This window comes from Oncorhynchus keta, chromosome 24 (assembly GCF_023373465.1).
Source record: "Oncorhynchus keta strain PuntledgeMale-10-30-2019 chromosome 24, Oket_V2, whole genome shotgun sequence".
NCBI classification, from domain to species: domain Eukaryota; kingdom Metazoa; phylum Chordata; class Actinopteri; order Salmoniformes; family Salmonidae; genus Oncorhynchus; species Oncorhynchus keta.
The window spans coordinates 15,867,007-15,894,723 of record NC_068444.1 but is presented as its reverse complement, the minus strand read 5'-3'; the positions used below and the strand labels follow the sequence as shown (position 1 = coordinate 15,894,723).

Here is a 27,717-nt window from a genome sequence, read left to right as displayed (position 1 = left end):
TTTGTCACTGGTTTAAAATGAAAAAATGAAAAAAGCTCAAATGTCTTGAGTCAATAAGCATTGAAGCCTAAATAGGTTAAGGAGGACAAATGTGCTTAACAAGTCACATAATAAGTTAACACATAATAAGTTGAATGGACTCACTCTGTGTGCAATAATAGTGTTCAGCATGATTTTTGAATAACTCATCTCCGTACCCCACACATACAATTTTCTGTAAGGTCCCTCAGTCGAGCAGTGAATTTCAGACACAGATTCAACCACAAACACCAGGGAGGTTTTTCAATGTCTTGCAAAGAAGGGCATCTATTAGTAGATGGGTAAAATAAATAAAAAAGCAGACATTGAATATTCCTTTGAACACGGTTAAGTTAATAATTAGGGACGGTTCGAAATGTACAAAATGGTTACCTGGAGGGAAATGGGGGAGGATCAGGCTTTTTCAATTTCAGTCAAGGGGGCGGTTTAGATTTGTTAAATATCTAGTCTTAGAGGAGGGTCATATAATTTGCAATTGATGAAATTTCAATATTTCTCAGTGTTTTATCATTATTTTCTTATTAAGCTATATATTGATGTGTGCCCGATGCTGCCCCTCATCTATGATTCTCCGGTGGGCGCACAATATCAATTGCACCTATAGACTATTTAGTGTGGTCTCCATAAAACAATCCATAGCCTATAGGCTATAGGCTACGAAGTGCATGCTCGGAGAAGCACAGAATAAAGTTATATTTCAAAGATAGATGCTGGGATGGAGTAAATAAAACAAGGCAGCATCACACACTGCAATGGATATTCTAACCCTGAGCTCGGCTTGCTCTGCTCTTGCTGATCAAAAACATTTTTATGTGCTGCTTAACCTATGGCAGTGCTGTGTAGGGAAGGTGGAAGTTAGGTGGAATTTCTGTTCAGTTTGAGAAGGACAGCGCAAAGATGAGAAGGAGGACCGGAGGTCAACTTTGATAGCTTGCTACTACTGTACTATAATTAATCCATTTTGAAATCAGGCTGTAACACAACAAAATGTGGAATAAGACAAGGGGTATGAATACTTTCTAAAGGCATTGTACATGCTGACATGACAGCTTATTTCAGTATATAGATTATTGTGCTAAACATTTTAGTTTTGTTGTGTTAAACATTCCTGTGTACACACTGAATAGTTCTATTGGTGTTAAAAAGCCATTCATTCATTCCCAACTGTACTTAAAGTACCACAGTGAGTCTATCTCGCCATAAAACAGACAATTCAACTCAAAACTTCTGAAACAAGTGAACATTTGTAATGACATGCAGGCTAAACAGCATCCCTGTGGTTGCCAATGTTGCACTTACCAGGTTTGAAGTATGCCGATAGGTTGGTACGGAGGGCATCCTCTGGGTGTTGAAGTGAATAATGGGAACCTGCAATCAATAAAGGCAATCTCAAAATACTTGTTTTCCAAGTGAAAACGGAATGGCTTTAATTAGATGCAGAAAGCTTTAAGTGACAGATGATTAACACAACTATTTGCATAAAGAGGTTGAAGATAAACTTTTGCTGCTGAAAATGATTTTTTATTTTATTTATTCATTTTATGTAACCTTTATTTAACTAGGCAAGCCAGTTCGATTCCCTTGTATTTACATTGGTTTCACAGTATTTACAAAGTAAATGATGTGAGTGGTAATAGAAAGTGTTGATCAACTCAGTGCCATTGTGGTTTGAGTGTTCACCCTGAGATTGGAATGTTGAGAGTTCGATTCCCTGGTCGGGTCAAACCAAAGACTCTAAAATGGGATCTGGCGTTTCTCTGCTTGCCAATCAGTATTAAGGAGATCGATTGTGGGTAAGGCCCTGTGATAGACTAGTGTCCTATCCAGGGGGTGTAGTTGTACATCAAGCTGCCTCACGATAGGCTCCTGCTTCTATGAGCCCTTCTGTCTTACACAAGCCAAGGCTACTTACTTAATTAATAGAAAGTGTGAGGCAGCACCCGCTCAATGTGATTCCATGCATAGCACCTAGTATAATGACGCAGATGTAACATGCATTCTGCTGTTGCAAGCAGAAGTCTAGGAGGTAAAGCCTATTAAGTTTTTATGTAGCATATACAGTGCCTTCAGAATGTATTCATAGCCCGTGACTTATTCCACATTTTGTTACAGCCGGAATACAAAATGGTTTAAATATATATTTTCCTCACCCATCTACACACAATACACGATAATGACAACATGAACACATGTTTTTAGAAATGTTAGTAAATTAGTTGAACATGAAATACAGAAATATTTCATTTACATACATGTAAGTATTCACACCTCTGAGTCAACACTTTATAGAAGCATATTTGTCAGTGATTACAGTTTCCTGTAAGTCTTTCTGGGTAAATCTCTAAGAGCTTTACACACCTGGATTGTACCCAGAAGTTTTTTTTTTTATTCTTCAAGCTTTGACAAATTGGTTGTTGACCATTGCAAGAAGACAACCATTTTCAGGTCTTGCAATAGATTTTCAAGTAGATTTAAGTCAAAACTGTAACTCGGCCACTCCGGAACATTCACTGTGTAGATTTGGCCTTGTGTTTTAGGTTATTGTCCTGCTGAAAGGTGAATTCATCTCCTAGTGTCAGGTGGAAAGCAGACTGAACCAGGTTTTCCTCCAGGACTTTGTCTGTGCTTAGCTCCATTACGTTTATTTTTTAACCTGAAAAACTCCCTAGTCCTTAATGATTATTAGTATACCCATAACATGATGCAGCCATCACTATGCTTGAAAATATGGAGAGTGGTCCTCAATAATGTGTTGCGTTGGATTTGCCCCAAACATAACATGACAAAAGTTAACTTAATTGCTTTGCCACATTTTTTGTAGTATCGCTTTAGTGCCTTGTATGTTTTGGAATATTTTTATTCTGTACAGGCTTCCTTCTTTTCACGCTCAGTTAGATTAGTATTGTGGAGTAACTACAATGTTGTTGATCCATCCAGTTTTCTCCTATCACAGCCATGAACTGTTTTAAAGTCACCATAGGCCTCATGGTGAAATGCCTGAGAGGTTTCAAATAAAATAAAATATAATTGTATTTGTCACATGCGCCGAATACAACAGTTGTAGACCATACCATGAAATGCTTACTTACAAGCCCTCAACCAACAATGCAGTTGGAGAAAAATGGCCTTCCCCTCCGGCAACTGAGTAAGCTGTATGCTTTTCAATGTATGCTTTTTTAAATTTTACCCAACTACCCAATAGGTGCCCTTCTTTGCGAGGCATTGGAAAACCTACCTGGTCTTTGTGGTTGAATCTGTGTTTGAAATTCACTGTTCAACTGAGGGACCTTACAGATAATTGTATTTGTGGGGTACAGAGATGGGGTAGTCATTAATTGTTAATTATTGCACACAGAGCGAGTCCATGCTACTTATAATGTGACTTGTTAAGCAAGATTTTACCCCTGAACTTATGTAGGCTTGCCATAACAAAGGGGTTATTTGATCCCCTGCTGATTTTGTATGTTTGCCCACTGACAAAGAAATGATCAGTCTATAATTTTAATGGTAGGTTTATATGAACAGTGAGAGACAGAATAACAACCAAAGAAGTCCAGAAAAACGCATGTCAAAAATGTTATAAATTGATTTACATTTTAATGAGAGAAATAAATATTTGACCCCTCTGCAAAACATGACTTAGTACTTGGTGGCAAAACCCTTTCTGGAAATCATAAAGGTCAGATGTTTCTTGTAGTTGGCCACCAGGTTTGCACACATCTTAGGAGGGATTTTGTCCCACTCCTCTTTGCAGATCTTCTCCAAGTCATTAAGGTTTCGAGGCTGACATTTGGCAACTCGAACCTTCAGCTCCCTCCACAGATTTTCTATGGGTTTACGGTCTGGAGACAGGCTAGGCCACTCCAGGACCTTAATGTGCTTCTTCTTGAGCCACTCCTTTGTTGCCATGGCATCCCATCCACGACCCATTTTCAATGCCCTGGCTGAGGGAAGGAGTTTCTCACCCAAGATTTGACGGTACATGGCCCCGTCCATCGTCCCTTTGATGCGGTGAAGTTGTCCCCTTAGCAGAACCCCCCCCCCCCATGCATAGTTTCCACCTCCTTGTTTGACGGTGGGGATGGTGTCCTGGGGTCATAGGCAGCATTCCTCCTCCTCCAAACACGGCGAGTTGAGTTGATGCCAAAGAGCTCCATTTTGGTCGCATCTGACCACAACACTTTCACCCAGTTGTCCTCTGAATCATTCAGATGTTCATTGGCAAACTTCAGACGGGCATGTACAGTTGGGAGAACAAGTATTTGATACACTGATGATTTTGCAGGTTTTCCTACTTACAAAGCATGTAGATGTCTGTCATTTTTATCATAGGTACATTTCAACTGTGAGAGACGGAATCTAAAACAAAAATCCAGAAAATCACATTGTATGATTTTAAAGTAATTAATTTGAATTTTATTGCATGACATAAGTATTTGATACATCAGAAAAGCAGATCTTAATATTTGGTACAGAAACCTTTGTTTGCAATTACAGAGATCATACATTTCCTGTAGTTCTTGACCAGGTTTGCACACACTGCAGCAGGGATTTTGGCCCACTCCTCCATACAGACCTTCTCCAGATCCTTCAGGTTTTGGGGCTGTCGCTGGGCAATACGGACTTTCAGCTCCCTCCAAAGATTTTCTATTGGGTTCAGGTCTGGAGACTGGCTAGTCCACTCCAGGACCTTGAGATGCTTCTTACGGAGCCACTCCTTAGTTGCCCTGGCTGTGTGTTTTGGGTCGTTGTCATGCTGGAAGACCCAGCCAAGACCCATCTTCAATGCTCTTACTGAGGGAAAGAGGTTGTTGGCCAAGATCTCACGATACATGGCCCCATCCATCCTGCCCTCAATAAGGTGCAGTCGTCCTGTCCCCTTTGCAGAAAAGCATCCCCAAAGAATGATGTTTCCACCTCCATGCTTCACGGTTGGGATGGTGTTCTTGGGGTTGCACTCATCTTTCTTCTTCCTCCAAACACTGCGAGTGGAGTTTAGACCAAAAAGCTCTATTTTTGTCTCATCAGACCACATGACCTTCTCCCATTCCTGCAGGATTTCAGTCCTTAATGGCATAGTGTGTTGCCAATTGTTTTCTTGGTGACTATGGTCCCAGCTGCCTTGAGATCATTGACAAGATCGTCCCGTGTAGTTCTGGGCTGATTCCTCACCGTTTTCATGATCATTGCAACTCCACGAGGTGAGATCTTGCATGTAGCCCCAGGCCGAGGGAGATTGACAGTTCTTTTGTGTTTCTTCGATTTGCGAATAATTGCACCAACGGTTGTCACCTTCTCACCAAGCTGCTTGGTCTTGTAGCCCATTCCAGCCTAGTGTAGGTCTACAATCTTGTCCCTGACATCCTTGGAGAGCTCTTTGGGCTTGGCCATGGTGGAGAGTTTGGAATCTGATTGATTGATTGCTTCTGTGGACAGGTGTCTTTTATACAGGTAACAAACTGAGATTAGGAGCATTCCCTTTAAGAGTGTGCTCCTAATCTCAATCTCATTTACCTGTATAAAAGACACCTGGGAGCCAGAAATCTTTCTGATTGAAAGGGGGTCAAATATTTATTTTCCTCATGAAAATGCAATTCAATTTATAACATTTTTGACATGCGTTTTTCTGGATTTTTTTTGTTTTTATTCTGTCTCTCACTGTTCAAATAAACCTACCATTAAAATTATAGACTGATCATTTCTTTGTCAGTGGGAAAACGTACAAGATCAGCAGAGGATCAAATACTTTTTTCCCTCACTGTACATATTCTACCCTACCAAGCAAAAAAGCAGTAACTGCTCATTTGGTCAAAAATGTGTTAATGTCATTTTTGCTACATTAAATACATGCTTAATCATGTGGACAAGTATCCTGCCTCTATTGTATTGTGTTTTTGGAGAAAATGTGGGTCATGTTAGCAGTAACTGCATAAAGTTACAGTGAAAACTTTTTCTCAGTTCCGCGATATGAGCAGTTACTGCCTGTTTGATTGGTAGGGTAGAATACATTTTAAATTCCGAATGTAACACAACAAAATATGTGGAAAATGTCAAGGGGTATGAATACTTTCTGAAGGCACTGTAGCCCCTTACTGTCATGTCTATGAAATCCAATGTACTGCTTGAGCCTACACAAGTAGAAGAACAATGGACTGCCTGGGCTTGCACAAGTACAAGAACAATGGACTGCCTGGGCTTGCACAGGTACAAGAACAATGGACTGCCTGGGCTTGCACAAGTAGAAGAACAATGGACTGTCTGGGCTTGCACAAGTACAAGAACAATGGACTGCCTGGGCTTGCACAAGTACAAGAACAATGGACTGCCTGGGCTTGCACAAGTACAAGAACAATGGACTGCCTGGGCTTGCACAAGTACAAGAACAATGGACTGCCTGGGCTTGCACAAGTACAAGAACAATGGACTGCCTGGGCTTGCACAAGTACAAGAACAATGGACTGCCTGGGCTTGCACAAGTACAAGAACAATGGACTGCCTGGGCTTGCACAAGTAGAAGAACAATGGACTGCCTGGGCTTGTACAAGTAGAAGAACAATGGACTGCCTGGGCTTGCACAAGTACAAGAACAATGGACTGCCTGGGCTTGCACAAGTACAAGAACAATGGACTGCCTGGGCTTGCACAAGTACAAGAACAATGGACTGCCTGGGCTTGCACAAGTAGAAGAACAATGGACTGTCTGGGCTTGCACAAGTAGAAGAACAATGGACTGCCTGGGCTTGCACAAGTACAAGAACAATGGACTGCCTGGGCTTGCACAAGTACAAGAACAATGGACTGCCTGGGCTTGCACAAGTACAAGAACAATGGACTGCCTGGGCTTGCACAAGTACAAGAACAATGGACTGCCAGGGCTTGCACAAGTAGAAGAACAATGGACTGTCTGGGCTTGCACAAGTAGAAGAACAATGGACTGCCTGGGCTTGCACAAGTAGAAGAACAATGGACTGCCTGGGCTTGTACAAGTAGAAGAACAATGGACTGCCTGGGCTTGCACAAGTAGCAGCCCAATGGACTGCATGGGCTTGCACAAGTAGAAGAACGTGGAGTAGCTATAGTAAAACCACTACTACTATTATTATTGATATACAATGATGATGATGATGGTGATGGTGAGGATGATGTTTATCGTTATCATTATTATCACTATTGTGTTTTGCCATTTTGTATGCTGAAAGAAAGTGGCCTAATGCAGATGCAAAAAGAATAACAGCATGCCAATGGATTTGAGGTCTCATTTAATCTGGCACTGAACTAGCTGCAGACAGATAGACTGGAAGGGATTCTGTGCAGATGCTTAATGTGGCCTGATTAGAGAGGGAACATATTTAGAGACATATGCATATGGCCTGACAAAGAGTAACTCTTCCTGATTGGAGATGGAGACAATGCACTGGTGCTTACCTCATCACAGTATAGTGCAGTACATGCGTTCAGTTGTGTTCTAAGTATGCGTTCAGTTGTTTTAAGTATGCATTCAGTTGTGCTTAAGTATGCGTTCAGTTGTGCTTTAAGAATGCGTTCAGTTGTGCTTAGGTATGCGTTCAGTTGTGCTTTAGGTATGCGTTCAGTTGTGTTTTAAGTATGCATTCAGTTGTGCTTTAAGTATGCGTTCAGTTGTGCTTTAGGTATGCGTTCAGTTGTGTTTTAAGTATGCATTCAGTTGTGCTTTAAGTATGCGTTCAGCTGCGCTTTATGTATGCGTTCAGTTGAGCTTTATGTATGCGTTCAGTTGAGCTTTATGTATGCATTTAGTTGTGCTTTACGTATGCGTTCAGTTGTGTTTTAGGTATGCGTTCAGCTGCGCTTTATGTATGCGTTCAGTTGTGCTTTACGTATGCGTTCAGTTGTGTTTTAGGTATGCGTTCAGTTGTGTTTTAGGTATGCGTTCAGCTGCGCTTTATGTATGCGTTCAGTTGAGCTTTATGTATGCGTTTAGTTGTGCTTTACGTATGCGTTCAGTTGTGTTTTAGGTATGCGTTCAGTTGTGTTTTAAGTATGCGTTCAGTTGTGTTTTAGGTATGCGTTCAGTTGTGTTTTAAGTATGCGTTCAGTTGTGTTTTATGTATGCGTTCAGGTGTGTTTTAAGTATGCGTTCAGGTCTGTTTTATGTATGCGTTCAGTTGAGCTTTATGTATGCGTTCAGGTGTGTTAAGTATGCGTTCAGGTGTGTTTTAAGTATGCGTTCAGGTCTGTTTTATGTATGCGTTCAGTTGAGCTTTATGTATGCGTTCAGGTGTGTTTTAAGTATGCGTTCAGGTGTGTTTTAAGTATGCGTTCAGTTGAGCTTTATGTATGCGTTCAGGTGTGTTTTAAGTATGCGTTCAGGTCTGTTTTATGTATGCGTTCAGCTGCGCTTTATGTATGCGTTCAGTTGAGCTTTATGTATGCGTTTAGTTGTGCTTTACGTATGCGTTCAGTTGTGTTTTAGGTATGCGTTCAGTTGTGTTTTAGGTATGCGTTCAGTTGTGTTTTAAGTATGCGTTCAGTTGTGTTTTACGTATGCGTTCAGTTGTGTTTTAGGTATGCGTTCAGTTGTGTTTTACGTATGCGTTCAGTTGTGTTTTAGGTATGCGTTCAGTTGTGTTTTAAGTATGCGTTCAGTTGTGTTTTACGTATGCGCTCAGTTGTGTTTTAGGTATGCGTTCAGTTGTGTTTTAAGTATGCGTTCAGTTGTGTTTTAAGTATGCGTTCAGTTGTGTTTTACGTATGCGTTCAGGTGTGTTTTAGGTATGCGTTCAGTTGTGTTTTAAGTATGCGTTCAGGTGTGTTTTAAGTATGCGTTCAGGTGTGTTTTAAGTATGCGTTCAGTTGTGTTTTCCATGAGTTTGTGTACTTACCAAATCTAAAGATAGAGACTGTTGTATTGCAGATTTAAAGGTGTAGGCCTTAGTTCTGCAGTTTCACTACAGGGCTAATATGTAGGGCATGCAGTGTTGCTAAGAGAGACTGGTGTTAATTATAGCTTTAGATCTCTTACTGTTTCTAGAAATACTACATACTTTACTGTGCATCATAGCACTTTCACTGTTTGTACATAAAATAAGCCATCCTTGGTTGGTTTTATGCGACTTCCATCTCATTCATTTTCTATTCACAGGCTGTTCACATAAGCTTAATGAACTTCTTATTGTCCTTTTTAAGTGGTCTGCGATACCCTGCTCGAGGGTGTTTAAAAATCCATACTCCTCGATCCTCTTAAAAATTAAAAAGAGTTGATATAGTCATTAGGATTATGATACAAAGTATCACAAAAAGGAATCAAGTAATGAAGTCATCTTCACTTTGTATATCAACTTCCTTCAGAGAATGATTATATTTCATCCAGCCCCTCCCTCAGTTTTATAATTTTATTAACCTTAACGTGTGTGTGTGCGTGCGTGTGTGTTTGTTATAAAGTTCATATTAGCCCAAATCCTTAATGGATGTCCTGACAATCTTAATCTTATCTTAATGATCTGAGACATTGAAAAGACAAAACCTGAAACAGTATTAAGCTAACATTGATTGACTGTTTAGTTTTAAAATGGAAGTGAACAGATGGGAGTCGTGATGTATCCATAAATCTGTAGAAAACCTGTCAATATGAACCTATAGTGGGGAGTCTGTGACACTGACCACACATGACTTTGTTGGCAATGCCATAATGTAAATTCTAAAAGCGTCTGTCCAATTCAATGTCTAAGCACAACATGTCTTTAGAATCTGTGCTTGTTGGACATTGCTAGATTTCCTTGACTCTGGTTGCACTCGATTCAGCTCGCTTGGCTTAGCCTTTGCTCAGAGCAATACATTCAGTGAAACGTTTCACAACAAATGGCTTGAAATCGCAGGCGAACTCCACCCACCCGAAACAACCTGCTGGGTTATAAGTCATGTGTGCTCTCTCTGGATTTGTATCCGTCATCCCTCTGCACAATCTGCCCATGCAAAATGCAAACCAAGCTTTGTGGAAGTGTTGTACAGGAGGATATGAGTAAGGAAGTTAAGTTTGAATTTCAAGTGCATACAGTAGCTGTGCCCTGTAGTATTAGCTGGGCGTTATTCAATCCGTATCCCGGAAGTTCAGCTTTACAGTGCGATTGAAACTTAAAGGCAAAGTTCCTGCGTTGGTGGAGACTGCATTCATGGTAAAAACTGCATATGTTAGCTCAATCTGAATATACCTTTAATTTTCTATTGCGCAATCTGTAACGCTTCAGAGCCATGGATCAATTCAAATGTAATTCAGTCTCTTGGCCAGTCTGCTTACTCTGCTCACTTTTCAGGGTTGTTTTATCGTATTGTTGCACATTAATATGGATCTTAAATCTTTGTTTAGTTATCTTTATAATCCCCAATGGAACATTGTGGTAAGATATGCCAGTTAGTAAGTTAATGGACTTAGTTTTTCGATCAGGTCTGTTAGTAACCACCAGATCAGTTTGAGTCTGGGATGACTGTGTTACTCTGCTTGGTCCTTGTATTATTTGAGTCAGTTTGAAATACATCATATTATGTGTAAATGTAAGTGTTTGGAGAGAAATTAAAAAGTGCCCTGCAACACACAAGCAAAATCACTAGTGAAGTACATTAAACAGCAAGACATGCGCAAAAACCTAAAAAATATAGGCCTATTTTTAAGTTTAACCAAAAGACAAATCTGAGAACAGTGAGGAAGTCTGAGTCACAGACATAGGCAGAGAGAGCGTTCCCAACTGTCGAGGCCGCTTGAGAGAAAGTTCGATCTCCACTTCAATCGATTTCTGTCTTTTACCTCGCAATTCTGTTCCAAAATGGTAAAGGCTCAACGCATTCCATCTCATTTAAGTGTGTGTGAAGACATGAATAACTTCTCTCTTAATAGTCTGTTAACACACCCTGCTCACACAGTGTGCCGACGTGTTGATGTCATCACCGTGCTTCTACATCTGCATTGCTTGCCTTTTGGGGGTTTTGGGCTGGGTTTCTATATAAGCACTTTGTGACATCTGCTTATGTAAAAAGAGCTGTATAAATACATGTGATTGATTGATTTACATCAAGGTAAAAACTAGCCTTAGCAGATTATTACACGTGCAAAGATCACTGGTTATCTGGTCTCCTCTCCAAAAATTACTGGCTATCTGGTCTCCTCTCCAAAAATCACTGGCTATCTGGTCTCCTCTCCAAAGATCGTAGCTCAGACTCTGTAAAGGGGGATTTCTTTACCCCGTCCCCCTTTTTCACCAATGGCTCTTTATCCTTAAGGATTTAATAGTATGGTAATGGTATGTTGTGTTTATGCTAATTAAACACAAGGCATTACCAGAGGGCTTGGAGCGGTGCTCCAGTGACAAGGAGTATACGTCTCTGGTGAACCTCTCCTGGGCTGAGATGGGACTCTACCTCTGTGTCTGTGTAGAGTGAAAAACATTGCTCACCATGACTGCAGTGTCAAACTTTATTACACTGTGAGCCTCGACCAATAAACGCTGCCTGCTACCATCACAGATGCCCTTTCTCTCTCTCTCCTCAGCTCCAAAAGTGTGATGATTACCTCTAAGATGCTGGATGTTAACTGTGACTTACCGCCACAAGGTGTCAGTGAAACCTAAATTCATGTGTTCTTATGATAATGACATGCATCATACATATTTTTACAGAAAACCCTACATTCAGCAAGGAAAATAGGGCAGGCAAAGATAACCAGTGACTTGAACAAATCCAGCACAGGGGGATAGGGACTCAAGCTAGCTGAACTGAGTAAGCATGGGGAGGATGGGGAGGAAGTGGCTTTGCCCGGTTGGTCGTATTGTTGCGCTTAGATAATTCTATAAGCTGCTTTATACATGTCTCAGAATGGTATCAAAAGTTGAAGGCAGATAATAAATAGTGCCGTACCAGCAACACACAGCTGTATAGTACTGCAGGCCCAACAAACCCAGCTGTATAGTACTGCAGGCCCAACAAACCCAGCTGTATAGTACTGCAGTCCCAACTAACCCAGCTGTACAGTACTGCAGGCCCAACAAACCCAGCTGTATAGTACTGCAGGCCCAACAAACCCAGCTGTATAGTACTGCAGGCCCAACTAACCCAGCTGTATAGTACTGCAGGCCCAACAAACCCAGCTGTATAGTACTGCAGGCCCAACAAACCCAGCTGTATAGTACTGCAGGCCCAACTAACCCAGCTGTATAGTACTGCAGGCCCAACAAACCCAGCTGTATAGTACTGCAGGCCCAACAAACCCAGCTGTATAGTACTGCAGGCCCAGCAAACCCAGCTGTATAGTACTGCAGGCCCAACAAACCCAGCTGTATAGTACTGCAGGCCCAACTAACCCAGCTGTATAGTACTGCAGGCCCAACAAACCCAGCTGTATAGTACTGCAGGCCCAACAAACCCAGCTGTATAGTACTGCAGGCCCAACTAACCCAGCTGTATAGTACTGCAGGCCCAACAAACCCAGCTGTGTAGTACTGCAGGCCCAACAAACCCAGCTGTACAGTACTGCAGGCCCAACTAACCCAGCTGTATAGTACTGCAGGCCCAACTAACCCAGCTGTATAGTACTACAGGCCCAACTAACCCAGCTGTATAGTACTGGAGGCCCAACTAACCCAGCTGTATAGTACTGCAGGCCCAACTAACCCAGCTATATAGTACTACAGGCCCAACTAACCCAGCTGTATAGTACTGCAGGCCCAACTAACCCAGCTGTATAGTGCTGCAGGCCCAACTAACCCAGCTGTATAGTACTGCAGGCCCAACTAACCCAGCTGTACAGTACTGCAGGCCCAACAAACCCAGCTGTATAGTACTGCAGGCCCAACAAACCCAGCTGTATAGTACTGCAGGCCCAACAAACCCAGCTGTATAGTACTGCAGGCCCAACAAACCCAGCTGTATAGTACTGCAGGCCCAACAAACCCAGCTGTATAGTACTGCAGGCCCAACTAACCCAGCTGTATAGTACTGCAGGCCCAACTAACCCAGCTGTATAGTACTGCAGGCCCAACAAACCCAGCTGTGTAGTACTGCAGGCTCAACAAACCCAGCTGTACAGTACTGCAGGCCCAACAAACCCAGCTGTACAGTACTGCAGGCACAACAAACACAGTATGGAGCTGTATTGAGGACTATGAATAAACACAACAGTCTTGGGAAAGTATAAATAAACATCACTTCCCTCAGATGGCTTCTTCACATTAATTGGAAGAGAGAAGTAGCACTTTGTGGTTCTGAGAGTAGATAAAGGGCACTGAAACAGTCACCCAAAGAGAACATGCTGACCACAGCCGGGCAGACTGGCCTTTTTGACTGATAGGAGGCATTATGCTGAACAGATCTCTTCCACATGTAGCACCTGCTATGATGCATATGTTGTCCTTTGAGGACGATACTTCCCCTAACCTCTGAATAACATTCTGCTAGCTGAACATGTGCAGACTGAATATGGATGCAGATTAAAAGGGAGTTATCCTGTGTATTGTAAAGAGATGGAAGCCTACAGATGTAGGATCTTAATTTGATCACCGTCCTGTAATGCAGGAAGTGTAACAATTGTGGAGTATTTGAGGTTTAAAAAGGCGTCTGAAGGTAGTAATTTCCACTTTGAAATTAGACCAAATTTTCCCTTACAAAAAATGTATCTACCAATACTAAAAAGTCCACTAATTAGAATCCACATAATAATTCACTTTTCCTGTTGCTGCAGGATGTATAAATTAATATCCTATTAATATCCGACATCAGGACTGTGTATTATAGTGAAGAATTACATGTCATAATGTCTCATATGGCAGTCATGCACACAAAGCAAAAATAATTACATTAACAATTGTTATTGCAATATACTTATATGACCTTGTATGATCCCATGGCACTTATAGTAAGGGTAGGGGTGTTAACCCCGGTGTCCTAGCTAAATTTCCAATACGGCCTTCATACCATCACGGCGACCTATGACCTAGTGTTTTATGTCCAGCAACCACATGGGAGAGAAAAGCTACAGAACGCTCCTTTCAACCTGAAAGGAATTTTAAAGGAATGCACTAGATCCCTGTCAGTGCACCATCCTATTTTCTACACAAGAAAACGACATGATGTTCCATATTTCCATTCTTCTGTTTTAAATCTCGGCATCTGAGTGAACAGATACCATGTTTGGCTGAATCTAATAACGCACTGGCACAGGAGTAATTACTACTAAGTGTTAGTGATTTCTGGGGTGAGAAATAGCCTCTTTGGCACCTGAAGGCAGGCAATTATCGCAGTACTGTATTGAATAAGAACATCAGAACACAACATGACAGTACTGTATTGAATAAGAACATCAGAACACAACATGACAGTACTGTATTGAATAAGAACAACAGAACACAACATGACAGTACTGTATTGAATAAGAACATCAGAACACAACATGACACTACACAACATGACACAACATGACAGTACTGTATTGAATAAGAACATCAGAACACAACATGACAGTACTGTATTGAATAAGAACATCAGAACACAACATGACAGTACAGTGTATTGAATAAGAACATCAGAACACAACATGACAGTACTGTATTGAATAAGAACATCAGAACACAACATGACAGTACTGTATTGAATAAGAACATCAGAACACAACATGACAGTACTGTATTGAATAAGAACATCAGAACACAACATGACAGTACTGTATTGAATAAGAACACAGAACACAACATGACAGTACTGTATTGAACTGTATTGAATAAGAACAACAGAACACAACATGACAGTACTGTATTGAACAAGAACATCAGAACACAACATGACAGTGCTGTATTGAATAAGAACAAGAACATCAGAACACAACATGACAGTACTGTATTGAATAAGAACATCAGAACACAACATGACAGTACTGTATTGAATAAGAACAACAGAACACAACATGACAGTACTGTATTGAATAAGAACATCAGAACACAACATGACAGTGCTGTATTGAATAAGAACATCAGAACACAACATGACAGTACTGTATTGAATAAGAACATCAGAACACAACATGACAGTACTGTATTGAATAAGAACATCAGAACACAACATGACAGTACTGTATTGAATAAGAACATCAGAACACAACATGACAGTACTGTATTGAATAAGAACATCAGAACACAACATGACAGTACTGTATTGAATAAGAACAACAGAACACAACATGACAGTACTGTATTGAATAAGAACATCAGAACACAACATGACAGTACTGTATTGAATAAGAACAACAGAACACAACATGACAGTACTGTATTGAACAAGAACATCAGAACACAACATGACAGTACTGTATTGAATAAGAACATCAGAACACAACATGACAGTACTGTATTGAATAAACATCAGAACACAACATGACAGTACATTGAATAAGAACACAAACATGACAGTACTGTATTGAATAAGAACATCAGAACACAACATGACAGTACTGTATTGAATAAGAACAACAGAACACAACATGACAGTACTGTATTGAATAAGAACATCAGAACACAACATGACAGTACTGTATTGAATAAGAACAACAGAACACAACATGACAGTACTGTATTGAATAAGAACATCAGAACACAACATGACAGTACTGTATTGAATAAGAACAACAGAACACAACATGACAGTACTGTATTGAATAAGAACATCAGAACACAACATGACAGTACTGTATTGAATAAGAACATCAGAACACAACATGACAGTACTGTATTGAATAAGAACAACAGAACACGACATGACAGTACTGTATTGAATAAGAACATCATAACACAACATGACAGTGCTGTATTGAAAAAGAACATCAGAACACAACATGACAGTACTGTATTGAATAAGAACATCAGAACACAACATGACAGTACTGTATTGAATAAGAACAACAGAACACGACATGACAGTACTGGATGGAATAAGAACAACAGAACACGACATGACAGTACTGTATTGAATAAGAACATCAGAACACAACATGACAGTACTGTATTGAATAAGAACATCAGAACACAACATGACACTACTGTATTGAATAAGAACATCATAACACAACATGACAGTACTGTATTGAATAAGAACAACAGAACACAACATGACAGTACTGTATTGAATAAGAACATCAGAACACAACATGACAGTACTGTATTGAATAAGAACAACAGAACACAACATGACAGTACTGGATGGAATAAGAACAACAGAACACGACATGACAGTACTGTATTGAATAAGAACATCAGAACACAACATGACAGTACTGTATTGAATAAGAACATCAGAACACAACATGACAGTACTGTATTGAATAAGAACATCAGAACACAACATGACAGTACTGTATTGAATAAGAACATCAGAACACAACATGACAGTACTGTATTGAATAAGAACATCAGAACACAACATGACACTACTGTATTGAATAAGAACATCAGAACACAACATGACAGTACTGTATTGAATAAGAACATCAGAACACAACATGACAGTACTGTATTGAATAAGAACATCAGAACACAACATGAACAGTACTGTATTGAATAAGAACAACAGAACACGACATGACAGTACTGGATGGAATAAGAACAACAGAACACGACATGACAGTACTGTATTGAATAAGAACATCAGAACACAACATGACAGTACTGTATTGAATAAGAACATCAGAACACAGCATGACAGTACTGTATTGAATAAGAACATCAGAACACAACATGACAGTACTGTATTGAATAAGAACATCAGAACACAACATGACAGTACTGTATTGAATAAGAACATCAGAACACAACATGACAGTACTGTATTGAATAAGAACATCAGAACACAACATGACACTACTGTATTGAATAAGAACATCAGAACACAACATGACAGTACTGTATTGAATAAGAACATCAGAACACAACATGACAGTACTGTATTGAATAAGAACATCATAACACAACATGACAGTACTGTATTGAATAAGAACAACAGAACACAACATGACAGTACTGCATTGAATAAGAACAACAGAACACAACATGACAGTACTGTATTGAATAAGTACATCAGAACACAACATGACAGTACTGTATTGAATAAGAACATCAGAACACAACATGACAGTACTGTATTGAATAAGAACATCAGAACACAACATGACAGTACTGTATTGAATAAGAACATCAGAACACAACATGACAGTACTGTATTGAATAAGAACAACAGAACACGACATGACAGTACTGTATTGAATAAGAACATCAGAACACAACATGACAGTACTGTATTGAATAAGAACAACAGAACACAACATGACAGTACTGTATTGAATAAGAACAACAGAACACAACATGACACTACTGTATTGAATAAGAACATCAGAACACAACATGACAGTACTGTATTGAATAAGAACATCAGAACACAACATGACAGTACTGTATTGAATAAGAACATCAGAACACAACATGACAGTACTGTATTGAATAAGAACATCAGAACACAACATGACAGTACTGTATTGAATAAGAACATCAGAACACAACATGACAGTACTGTATTGAATAAGAACATCAGAACACAACATGACAGTACTGTATTGAATAAGAACATCAGAACACAACATGACAGTACTGTATTGAATAAGAACATCAGAACACAACATGACAGTACTGTATTGAATAAGAACATCAGAACACAACATGACAGTACTGTATTGAATAAGAACATCATAACACAACATGACAGTACTGTATTGAATAAGAACATCAGAACACAACATGACAGTACTGTATTGAATAAGAACATCATAACACAACATGACAGTACTGTATTGAATAAGAACATCATAACACAACATGACAGTACTGTATTGAATAAGAACATCATAACACAACATGACAGTACTGTATTGAATAAGAACAACAGAACACAACATGACAGTACTGTATTGAATAAGAACAACAGAACACAACATGACACTACTGTATTGAATAAGAACAACAGAACACAACATGACAGTACTGTATTGAATAAGAACAACAGAACACAACATGACAGTACTGTATTGAATAAGAACAACAGAACACAACATGACAGTACTGTATTGAATAAGAACATCAGAACACAACATGACAGTGCTGTATTGAATAAGAACAACAGAACACAACATGACAGTACTGTATTGAATAAGAACAACAGAACACAACATGACAGTACTGTATTGAATAAGAACAACAGAACACAACATGACAGTACTGTATTGAATAAGAACAACAGAACACAACATGACAGTACTGTATTGAATAAGAACATCCGAACACAACATGACAGTGCTGTATTGAATAAGAACAACAGAACACAACATGACAGTACTGTATTGAATAAGAACAACAGAACACAACATGACACTACTGTATTGAATAAGAACAACAGAACACAACATGACAGTACTGTATTGAATAAGAACAACAGAACACAACATGACAGTACTGTATTGAATAAGAACAACAGAACACAACATGACAGTACTGTATTGAATAAGAACATCAGAACACAACATGACAGTACTGTATTGAATAAGAACATCAGAACACAGCATGACAGTACTGTATTGAATAAGAACATCAGAACACAACATGACAGTACTGTATTGAATAAGAACATCAGAACACAACATGACAGTACTGTATTGAATAAGAACATCAGAACACAACATGACAGTACTGTATTGAATAAGAACATCAGAACACAACATGACAGTACTGTATTGAATAAGAACATCAGAACACAACATGACACTACTGTATTGAATAAGAACATCAGAACACAACATGACAGTACTGTATTGAATAAGAACATCAGAACACAACATGACAGTACTGTATTGAATAAGAACAACAGAACACAACATGACACTACTGTATTGAATAAGAACAACAGAACACAACATGACAGTACTGTATTGAATAAGAACATCAGAACACAACATGACAGTACTGTATTGAATAAGAACAACAGAACACAACATGACACTACTGTATTGAATAAGAACAACAGAACACAACATGACAGTACTGTATTGAATAAGAACATCAGAACACAACATGACACTACTGTATTGAATAAGAACATCAGAACACAACATGACAGTACTGTATTGAATAAGAACATCAGAACACAACATGACAGTACTGTATTGAATAAGAACAACAGAACACAACATGACAGTACTGTATTGAATAAGAACAACAGAACACAACATGACAGTACTGTATTGAATAAGAACATCAGAACACAACATGACAGTACTGTATTGAATAAGAACAACAGAACACAACATGACAGTACTGTATTGAATAAGAACAACAGAACACAACATGACAGTACTGTATTGAATAAGAACAACAGAACACAACATGACACTACTGTATTGAATAAGAACAACAGAACACAACATGACAGTACTGTATTGAATAAGAACATCAGAACACAACATGACAGTACTGTATTGAATAAGAACATCAGAACACAGTGACAGTACTGTATTGAATAAGAACATCAGAACACAACATGACAGTACTGTATTGAATAAGAACATCAGAACACAACATGACAGTACTGTATTGAATAAGAACATCAGAACACAACATGACAGTACTGTATTGAATAAGAACATCAGAACACAACATGACAGTACTGTATTGAATAAGAACATCAGAACACAACATGACAGTACTGTATTGAATAAGAACATCAGAAACACAACATGACAGTACTGTATTGAATAAGAACATCAGAACACAACATGAAAGTACTGTATTGAATAAGAACATCATAACACAACATGACAGTACTGTATTGAATAAGAACAACAGAACACAACATGACAGTACTGCATTGAATAAGAACAACAGAACACAACATGACAGTACTGTATTGAATAAGAACATCAGAACACAACATGACAGTACTGTATTGAATAAGAACATCAGAACACAACATGACAGTACTGTATTGAATAAGAACATCAGAACACAACATGACAGTACTGTATTGAATAAGAACATCAGAACACAACATGACAGTACTGTATTGAATAAGAACATCAGAACACAGCATGACAGTACTGTATTGAATAAGAACATCAGAACACAACATGACAGTACTGTATTGAATAAGAACATCAGAACACAACATGACACTACTGTATTGAATAAGAACATCAGAACACAACATGACAGTACTGTATTGAATAAGAACATCAGAACACAACATGACAGTACTGTATTGAATAAGAACATCATAACACAACATGACAGTACTGTATTGAATAAGAACAACAGAACACAACATGACAGTACTGCATTGAATAAGAACAACAGAACACAACATGCCAGTACTGTATTGAATAAGTACATCAGAACACAACATGACAGTACTGCATTGAATAAGAACAACAGAACACAACATGCCAGTACTGTATTGAATAAGTACATCAGAACACAACATGACAGTACTGTATTGAATAAGAACATCAGAACACAACATGACAGTACTGTATTGAATAAGAACATCAGAACACAACATGACAGTACTGTATTGAATAAGAACATCAGAACACAACATGACAGTACTGTATTGAATAAGAACATCAGAACACAGCATGACAGTACTGTATTGAATAAGAACATCAGAACACAACATGACAGTACTGTATTGAATAAGAACATCAGAACACAACATGACAGTACTGTATTGAATAAGAACATCAGAACACAACATGACAGTACTGTATTGAATAAGAACATCAGAACTTAACATGACACTACTGTATTGAATAAGAACATCAGAACACAACATGACAGTACTGTATTGAATAAGAACATCAGAACACAACATGACAGTACTGTATTGAATAAGAACATCATAACACAACATGACAGTACTGTATTGAATAAGAACAACAGAACACAACATGACACTACTGTATTGAATAAGAACATCAGAACACAACATGACAGTACTGTATTGAATAAGAACAACAGAACACAACATGACAGTACTGTATTGAATAAGAACATCAGAACACAACATGACAGTACTGTATTGAATAAGAACATCAGAACACAACATGACAGTACTGTATTGAATAAGAACATCAGAACACAACATGACAGTACTGTATTGAATAAGAACATCAGAACACAACATGACAGTACTGTATTGAATAAGAACATCAGAACACAACATGACAGTACTGTATTGAATAAGAACATCAGAACACAACATGACAGTACTGTATTGAATAAGAACATCAGAACACAACATGACAGTACTGTATTGAATAAGAACATCAGAACACAACATGACAGTACTGTATTGAATAAGAACATCAGAACACAACATGACAGTACTGTATTGAATAAGAACATCAGAACTTAACATGACACTACTGTATTGAATAAGAACATCAGAACACAACATGACAGTACTGTATTGAATAAGAACATCAGAACACAACATGACAGTACTGTATTGAATAAGAACATCAGAACACAACATGACAGTACTGTATTGAATAAGAACATCAGAACACAACATGACAGTACTGTATTGAATAAGAACAACAGAACACAACATGACAGTACTGTATTGAATAAGAACATCAGAACACAACATGACAGTACTGTATTGAATAAGAACATCAGAACACAACATGACAGTACTGGATGGAATAAGAACAACAGAACACAACATGACAGTACTGTATTGAATAAGAACATCAGAACACAACATGACAGTACTGTATTGAATAAGAACAACAGAACACAACATGACAGTACTGGATGGAATAAGAACAACAGAACACAACATGACAGTACTGTATTGAATAAGAACATCAGAACACAACATGACAGTACTGTATTGAATAAGAACAACAGAACACAACATGACAGTACTGGATGGAATAAGAACAACAGAACACAACATGACAGTACTGTATTGAATAAGAACATCAGAACACAACATGACAGTACTGTATTGAATAAGAACATCAGAACACAACATGACAGTACTGGATGGAATAAGAACAACAGAACACAACATGACAGTACTGTATTGAATAAGAACAACAGAACACAACATGACAGTACTGTATTGAATAAGAACATCAGAACACAACATGACAGTACTGGATGGAATAAGAACAACAGAACACAACATGACAGTACTGTATTGAATAAGAACATCAGAACACAACATGACAGTACTGGATGGAATAAGAACATCTGAACACAACATGATATGGAACTAGAGAACTAGAGAACCATCTTCTGACTTGCCTATTTACTTGAATTGTAAATGTATGTTACTCTTGCAAACAAGAAAATCCAGAAGATGAAAGGAGGTAAAGAATTCAAAGAGATATTCACTTCTCTTTACCCTTTAAGGCTGCAACAGAAGCTAAGAGGGGGAGAGCAGCAGTGTGTGTCTACAGTAAAGCTTTAAGTAGCTATTTGTACTCTGAGTTGGCCCAATAGCATGTCATCACCTTCACAGCAGGATGCGCTGTTGTTTTATCGCACCGACGGTTTGTATTGCCCATCGCTTCTCTCTCTCCTTGTAATCTTGATTCAAAAATGTTCAGAGTTTGCCACTAGGCTAAAGTCCAAATTGCTTGCCTTGTCACTGCTGACTTTGCGAGTGCATGAATAAATGATAAAACCCTTGTAAGCTTGTGACACTGTTTTAATTGCTTCTGCCACACTAATGTACAATGGAAGTACAAAAATGCAAATGCCAAATACAGTTACAGTGTATGACTTCCGCACATGGCCAAACACCATCCTAGGCATTTACTCCACAACATACAGTATATTATATCCATTTGTTTAAAATGTGTGAGCTTTTTCATCTGCTTGTTGCAGTTGAGTGCATGTTTGTCGGTCAGGAGGTTGAAATCACAGCTGTTGGAACCCACATTGTTGGAATTTCACTGATATCATTAGGCTACTCTGTCGGAGACATTCTAAAAACATAATTACATGTTTGCAGCGCTGTTGATTCCCATGAATAGGCTGTATGGTATGACGACAGGAACAATGCTTTAACATAATGCTCCCCAGCTGTTCTATTGTGACATACAATATTGATTAATTATAAGGACGTTATAAAAGGCAGGTTGGATTAGATTTCCATGGTTCTTTATCCAATGAGAAATTGACTCGTGGTTACCACTATAGCTTACATGGAATGTGTGTATGGCATATAGTAGATTGATTTAACACTTCTCTGAGGCAATCGAGTTAAGTTGTTTACATTCTTCTCTAGAGTATGCCTCATTACCGAACAAGAAAAGAGCAACTGAAGGGCCAGTGGATTAGGCGTTCTCTTTGGAGATTGAGATGCCTTTTCTGTGTGGGGTCTGCAAAAGGTGTGTTGATGAGGCTTTCATTTCACTGTTGTTTTACACAGTGCTTATATGTACTTAGAGGTAATGAACGTCACCACAAGCAGTGGTTAGAGATAAAACATCTATAGTGAAGTAATGTTGCTACTATCACTGCTTCATCACAATAGCAAACTTGGAAAGCTCTGGGATCGATAAAGAAGATCATCCTTGAAACAAATAAAGCAGCTACTCATAGTTGGATATTAACCCATTTCCAAATCGTGTTGTATTCAGTAGCATGCTTTGTAAGACAAATCCATAATTCCCTTAATAATGAAGTCTCAAAGATAATAAAACATTCTGCTGTCTCATCCTCCTCATCCCTCAAAGTGGAGGCTTGGGAAAGTCAAAATCTCAGTGTTTTCCATTTTTCATTTTTTTGCCCAGTAGTCTCGGCTCAGTTACATCCTATTGCTCCTTGTCTACTGCAGTTCTTGATCAACTCTGATTCTTCTTCCTTTGTTTGCTTCCACCACACCACCTACAGATAGGCCTATATAACCCTGTCATTACACAGTCACAACTCACAGGCCCAGAGCAGAGCTTTACTTTCATCCCAGAAACTGGCACCAATGTTGGCAGTTAAGTGAGAAGAAGCCTTCATCACAGATAGCGAGTGACGTGTGAGGTTGCTGTCATGTTTTTGCAAAAAAAAAGAATGATTATAATGTGAGGATAGGAATGCTGGTGCAAGCTCCCTTCCCGAGGAAGAGTAATTGCTCTAGGGGCTGTGATAAAGAACATAAAGAGGATGAACCCAGTTCTTCTTGTGATAAAGAATGTCAGAGGAGGCCTGAAGGACTATTATGAAGGCTGCATGATTGAGTTATGAATATGAAAATAAAGGGAAAAAAATACATTAATGCTGATGCTCAATCGTAAACCGGGAGATGACTTGGTGTCATTGCTTAACATAATATTTGCATAACAATGCTTCTCCTAATTTTAAGTATTGGTGTTTCTTTAAGCAACTCTTTGTATACATGTGTCAGTCAGAAATCACTTCATCGTCTACAGTTAGCTCAAAATGGCGCAGCTCAGCTTTTAACAGGCACCAGAAAATGTAACCATATCACACCTATTCTAACTTCTCTACACTGGCTACCAGTCGGAATAGAATAGATTTTAACATTTTATTAATCACGTTTAAGGCTTGTTTTAGCTCCATGCTATATCTCTGATCTTTTATCTCTCTACGAGTCAGGACACAGCCTGAGATCTTCTTGCAGGGCAATGCTAACCATTCCAAAGTCTAGGTTGAAAACTGAAGGAGACCGGGCATTTGCCATTAGTGCCCCTAGACTTTGGAATGGTCTGCCAGAGGTGATCAGGCTTGCCGATTCAGTGCCTCTTTTTAAATCCCTGCTGAAGACACTTTTATAAAGATTCTTTTAATGTATGACTTCAGTATAGGATTTTGATTGGCTATCTTTTTTCATTCTCCTTTCGCCTGTCTATGTTTCTTTGTTAGTACTTTTATTTTATGATGTTAAGCACTTTGTTACTTGTATTGAAAAGTGCTACGCAAATAAAGTTGATTATTATTATTATTTCTCCTCTGGGGCTGCTCTAAAGTGAGTAATGAAATACAAAGCAACTTAACAGGCATTGAAAAATCTGAGCTTGGACCAGTCTCTGTTTTATAGCCATTCCAGCAGCCGTTTAGAAATTAAATGTACAGTACCTTCAGAAAGTATTCATACCCCTTGAGTTATTTCACATTTTGTTATGTTACAGCCTGAATTCAACATGGATTACCTTTATTTTTCTCTCTCACCCATCTACGCACCATACCACATAATGATAAAGTGAGCATGTTTTTAGATTTTTTTGCATTTATTTTGAAAATGGAATACAGAAATATCTCATTTACATATGTATTCACACCCATTTGCTTTGACACACCAAATTGAGCTCAGGTGCATCCAATTTCCTTTGATCATCCTTGAGATGTCGCTACAACTTGATTGGAGTCCACCTGTGGCCAATTCATTTGTTTGGACATGATTTAGAAAGAAACACAATTGTCTATATAAGGTCCCACAGTTGACAGTGCATGTCAGAGCAGAAACTATACTATGATGTCCAAAGAACTGTCTGTAGGTCGCAGAGATAGAATTGTGGTGAGGCATATATCTGGGGAAGGGTATAAAACTATTGCTAGAGTGTTGAATGTTTCCAAGAGCACAGTGGTTGCCATCATTTGGAAATGGAAAAGATATGGGACTACCCAGAATCTGCCTAGAGCTGGCCGTCCTACCAAAGTGAGTAACCAGACAAGAAGGACCTTGGTGAGGGAGGTGACCAAGAACCCAATGACCACTGACAGAACTACAGAGTTCCTTGGCTGGGATGGGAGAACCTGCCAGAAGGACAACCATCTCTACAGCACTTCACCAATCTGGGATTTATGGGAGAATAGCCAGATGGAAGCCACTCCTGAGAAAAATGCACATGACAGCACGCCTAGAGGTTTCATAAAGACATGTGAAAGACTCTGAGAACACAAGGCAAAATATTTTGTGTCTGTTGAGACAAAAATGTAACTATGTGGCTCAAATGCAAAGCGCTATGTCTGGCGAAAACCACGCACAGCTCATCACCCATTTAACAATATCCCTACCGCAAAGCATGGTGGTGGATGCGTCATGCTATGAGGATGCTTTTCACCGGCAGGTTCTGTGAGATGGAACAAAGAATAGGGCCAGATACAGGCAAATCCTTGGTGAGACCTGATTCAGTGTGCAAACAACCTTAGACTGGGGAAAAGATTTACGTTCCAACCGGACAATGAGCCCAAACATACAGCCAAAGAAACGCTAGACAGGCTTCAGAACAAGAATGTAAAAGTCCTTGAGTGGCCCAGTCAAAGCCCAGACTTGAATCCCATAGAAAATTGCTGTTCACCGCTCCCCGTATAACTTAACAGAGCGTGAGAAAATCTGCAAGGAAGAATATCCCCAAATCCAGATGTGCAAAGCTGATACAGACATACCCAAGACGAATCAACTCCGTCCTCACCGCCAAAGGTGCTTCTACGAAGTATTGACTCAGGGGTGTGAATACTTATTTTAAATTCGATTTCTGTATTTTGTTTTCAATACATTTGCAAAAATTTCTAAAAACCTGTTTTCACTTTGTCATTATGGGGTATTGTGTAAAGATGGGTGAGACATTTTTTTTAAAATCAATTTTAAATTCAGGCTGTAACAAAACAAAATGTGGAAAATGTCAAGGGGTGTGAATACTTTCTGAAGGCACTGTAATCATGCAATGAGACAGTTGAATGTTAATCATAATTTTCTTTATTGGCATGGAGCTACAACATAGTTATGAAGATATCTAATAAACTAGTGGGCAGTACAGAGGATATATGCACTGTGGTTGTTTTATTCTGACCCAAGGCTGAAGCAGATAGGCTTTGTTATGCTAACAGAGGTGTTTATGTATGGCGTGCATAGCCATATATAACTAACACAAGTGTTATATGAACAGTTTGATTTGGGAACTGCAATCAGCATGTCACTTTACACTGGCCTCTGATAGTGGCCTCCTATAATTCATATCTGATTCTACACATATCATCTCACATCTAGCAAGTGTTCCTTATGAGTAAAAGTTGTCTCTCCATGAATACAGTTCACTTGTGTGTCATATACAATCTCCTGCTGCCATCCTGGATATGAAAAACAATCCAATTCATTTCCGCCATAGAGGTGAACATTGAGTAACAATTTCAACATGAATTTTCTTGGCACTATTTCAAGGATCACAATCGATCAGATAAGGTTAATAACAGTGCATGTTAACACTTATGAAAGTCACACATTTGAGTCTCTATGGGAAAATGCACTCTATTCTAGAGAACCCAGTGACATGTTCTTCCCTGATGACTGACTGGCAATTCATGTTTTCCCCTTAATATACACAATATTATTGTTCACTGCAAATGGAAATAGTAATCAGATAATTAATGTGTATATATATGTTTTTATTGAACGTCTACAATACATAACCAATCTCATATATGTTGCTATACCACTGAGATAGGACATACTTTAACACAATATGATTACAAGGATAGTGAGAGACTGAGGGCAGGGAGTAAGAGACCAAAATGGGAGAGAGAGAGAGAGAGAGAGAGAGAGAAAGAGAGAGAGAGAGAGAGAGAGAGCACATCAGGGGAAAGAACAGCAGTCTAACTTCCT

At 38.8% G+C, this 27,717-nt stretch overlaps 1 protein-coding gene across 1 annotated transcript in view; it reads left to right on the top strand.

The window, feature by feature from the left end:
- Positions 1-27,717, top strand: part of LOC118402753 (CUB and sushi domain-containing protein 1-like) — a 439,121-nt gene that overhangs the window by 129,319 nt on the left and 282,085 nt on the right. The gene's annotated exons all lie outside the window — the stretch shown is intronic.